This window comes from Phocoena phocoena, chromosome 15 (assembly GCF_963924675.1).
Source record: "Phocoena phocoena chromosome 15, mPhoPho1.1, whole genome shotgun sequence".
Classification (NCBI taxonomy): Eukaryota; Metazoa; Chordata; class Mammalia; order Artiodactyla; family Phocoenidae; genus Phocoena; species Phocoena phocoena.
The window spans coordinates 82381760-82385622 of NC_089233.1; positions in this window are offsets into that span (position 1 = coordinate 82381760).

Below are 3863 nucleotides of genomic sequence, written 5' to 3' on the forward strand. Positions count from 1 at the left end.
TGTGACTTGGTCTGTCAGAGAAAGAAGCAAGCCGTGTGGGTGGGCACAGTGGGTTCGGCCTAGCAGGCTTTGGGGCTGATCAAGGCCTGACAAGGTTCCAGCCTCAAAAGGCTTTGGGGCTTACACGGCTCAGGACTAAGTTAACTCAGCCTAGGCCTAGAAGGGGCTGGACTAAGTAGGACTGAGACTAAAGCAGGTGTTTGTCCAGAAGATTCTAGAACCAACAGATGTGGGCCTGGGCAGGCTTTCAACAAATGCACATTCCAGGCCTGGAACGCTTGACCCTGTGCAGGCTTCCAGCAAATGCGCATTCTAGGCCTAGAAGGGAGGCCTGGACAAGCTTCCCACCAGGGCACAATTCCAGACTCAGCACCCTTTGAGCCACGGAGGCTTTTTGCCTCGAGCCTCTACCCACGCACCCTTGGCCATGCAGACCTCAGGTCTAGCATGAGCCCCTCCTGGTCTGGGGCACCTCCCCCCTCCTGGCTCCACCCTGGCCGACCCCCTCCTCGCCACCCACCAGAACCTTTCCTGCCCACACCCACGCGGAGCAGCTCCGGTTCTGGAGGAGGCTGCAGTCTGGCCCCCGGGGGTGGCCCCTCACCCGGGAGGCGTGGCCTCGTTGCCCGGCCGGCCCAGTACCCGTGGGCTCCACCTCGTGCCGCGTGCTGCAGGTCACCGCCTGCCGCCGCAGACAGCCGCCTGGGCTCGAGGGTCAAGAATGGCAGTACGCAGGCGCAGGGCAGGAACGTGGCCGCGTGCAAGGGGCGGGGCCGGGGGAGGGGTGGATGGGGCATGCCGAATCTGGAGGAGGGGAGGTGGGAGCTGCAGGGGGCGCTGAGACCTGAGGGGAGGTGGATGGGGGGGTGGGGAGGGGGACCGGCAGGGGGCGCCGAGACCTGCGGGGAGGTGGGTGAGGGGAGAGTGGAGGGGGACCTGCAGGGGGCGCTGAGACCTGGGGGGAGGTGGATGAGGGTGGGGGATGGGAGGGGGACCTGCGGGGAGGTGGTGAGGGGGGGAGGGGAGGGGGACCTGCAGGGGGCACCGAGACCTGCTGGGAGGTTGATGAGGGGAGAGTGGAGGGGGACCTGCAGGGGGCGCTGAGACCTGGGGGGAGGTGGATGAGGGTGGGGGATGGGAGGGGGACCTGCGGGGAGGTGGTGGGGGGGGAGGGGAGGGGGACCTGCAGGGGGCACCGAGACCTGCTGGGAGGTTGATGAGGGGAGCGTGGAGGGGGACCTGCAGGGGGCGCTGAGACCTGCGGGGAGGTGGTGAGGGGGGGAGGGAAGGGGACCTGCAGGGGGCGCTGAGACCTGGGGGGAGGTGGATGAGGAGGGAGGGGAGGGGACCTGCAGGGGGCGCTGAGACCTGGGGGGAGGTGGATGAGGGTGGGGGATGGGAGGGGGACCTGCGGGGAGGTGGTGAGGGGGGGAGGGGAGGGGGACCTTCAGGGGGCACCGAGACCTGCTGGGAGGTTGATGAGGGGAGAGTGGAGGGGGACCTGCAGGGGGCGCTGAGACCTGGGGGGAGGTGGATGAGGAGGGAGGGGAGGGGACCTGCAGGGGGCGCTGAGACCTGGGGGGAGGTGGATGAGGGTGGGGGATGGGAGGGGGACCTGTAGGGGGCGCCGAGACCTGGGGGGAGGTGGTGAGGGGGGGAGGGGAGGGGACCTGCAGGGGGCGCTGAGACCTGCTGGGAGGTTGATGAGGGGAGAGTGGAGGGGGACCTGCAGGGGGCGCCGAGACCTGGGGGGAGGTGGATGAGGGTGGGGGATGGGAGGGGGACCTGCGGGGAGGTGGTGAGTGCGGGGAGTGCAGGGGAGGAGAGAACCAACTGAAAGGGGTTTTGAGAGATGGAGTGTGTGGAAGGGGGAGGAGGGAACCCGCTGGAGGCTACGGAGAGATGGCGGAGGAGAGGAAGAGCGGGAGTAGAGGGAGGGAGGGAGGGGGGAACACGGCGGGCGTGATGGAGAACGGGAGTGAGCCCAGGACATGGCCAGGGGGTGAGAAATCGAGGTCAGTGGCGTAAAAGACGTTGAGGGGTGAAGGGCGGGCTGTGGAGGAGATACGAGGAGGCCAGAAGGAAGACACGGCTATAGGTGGAAGCAAGAGGGAGCGAGAAGGCGAGACGCTGGGAGGGGGCTGGACCCCGTACAGTTTTACATCCTTCTCGGCTCTTTAGACAGTCTAAAGTGCTTTCCAGAAGCTCTCCTGTAAGGCAGCTGGAGGGCAAGGGAAAGTGAGGGAGAAACAGAGAAGGGGGTGGGGGGAGAGGTGAAACTCAGAAGGAGCTGTGAACCCACCTGTCCTTGAATTGTTCGTTTTAAAGGGGTTACCTTCTCTTGTACGAATTTCATCTCAATAAGTTCTTTTTAATGGAGAATAGTGGTTTTGATGGTCTCCACAAGGAGTTGGTTCTCCAGCTAGATACAAAATAAATACAAGTTTGGAGCCAACAGATGATTAAAATCATTTGCAGTTCACTGATGTTTTTAAGGCATGGTTTACACGATTCCAGGAAATTTCATTGTTTTATTTTTACTTTTTAATTTTTTTCAAAATTTTAATGAAAATTTAATGTTTGCTGATTGTGTATAAATATATTTGGATGCTGGGAAACAAAAAATAACTCAAAGAAGAAAGCATTCTTGAGGACAGGATTGGGGTGGGCCTCCAGAACCTCAGTGGAGGAATGGCCTATCATTTGGCCTGCCTTTATTTGAGCCCATCTTTCAACAAACCGGTGATGGGTTTTTCTCCCATCCGTAGCCAGAGAATCGTTGATGTCCATCAGAGTGCTTCCTGTATGTCTGCCCATTCATTCTCCACAGCCCCTTCTTGTAGCTCTGTATTTTATTTCACATTTTTGTGTAGAGTACATACGCAATTTTTTTTCATTTTTGATAGTACAAAGGATAGAACTGAATTCACTTTTAAAAGAAACTCATTTGAAACTAACACAGCATTGTACACCAACTATACTTCAATAAAAAAACAAAAACAAAAAACCCCAAACTCAGGTACTAACAGTAATGGGTTTGTTGGTTAAAATCTTGGATGGCTAGTCTTAACATTGTGTCTGGGTTTCTATTACAGTATGTGTGCTATATGGGGGAAGATAAATATTTGAAGGTCACTGGGAAAAGACTGTGTTATAATAAGTTCTTTTAAATCATTTAAATGAGTTTTTCTGCTTGAGCAATCGCGACCTATTTAGTGCCTTCTCGGGTAGTTTTGCATTATTGCTCTCACACTCATGAAGCTATAAAGTTTTAACAGGATTTATAGAATAAATTCATATTTAGAAATTTCAACTACGAATTAAAAACACATTTTTTAAAGGAGAGGAGGGACATAGAAAGGGGAAACCGAGGTAGACTTGGAGGGAAAAGTAGGGGCTTAAAGAGGAGAGAGTCGGGCGGAGGGGCGAGCAGGGGGAGAGCGTCCTTGAAAGGGAGAGTAGGGTGACGTGGATGAAGCGCTCAAAGGAGGTAGAGCAGAGCAGGCAAACCTGCAGTTTTCCAAACTTTGGTTCTGATGTGGAAAGTTCCAGCAAAGATTGCATCTGCTTCCTTTCCTCTTTGCAGGCACCCCTGGGACTCCCTGGCAAACCTGGACTCCCTGGCAAACCTCCCACCGAAGGATGTGTCACCTTGGAGCCTCTGCGGAGCCTTCTTTCAGAAGGTGGAGGTAGGAGGGACACCCCAGAAGGTTGTCTTCCTTGGAGAGTCTCCAGGCAGCCCTGCTGACTGGGGGAGGGGGAGGAGATTGAACATGTGCAGGCCCCGCGAGGCGGCGGGTGTCGAGGCAGCCTTCCTGGGCCAGGCTGCTACCCTGGCCGTGTCAGTGACTGGGTTCAAAAGG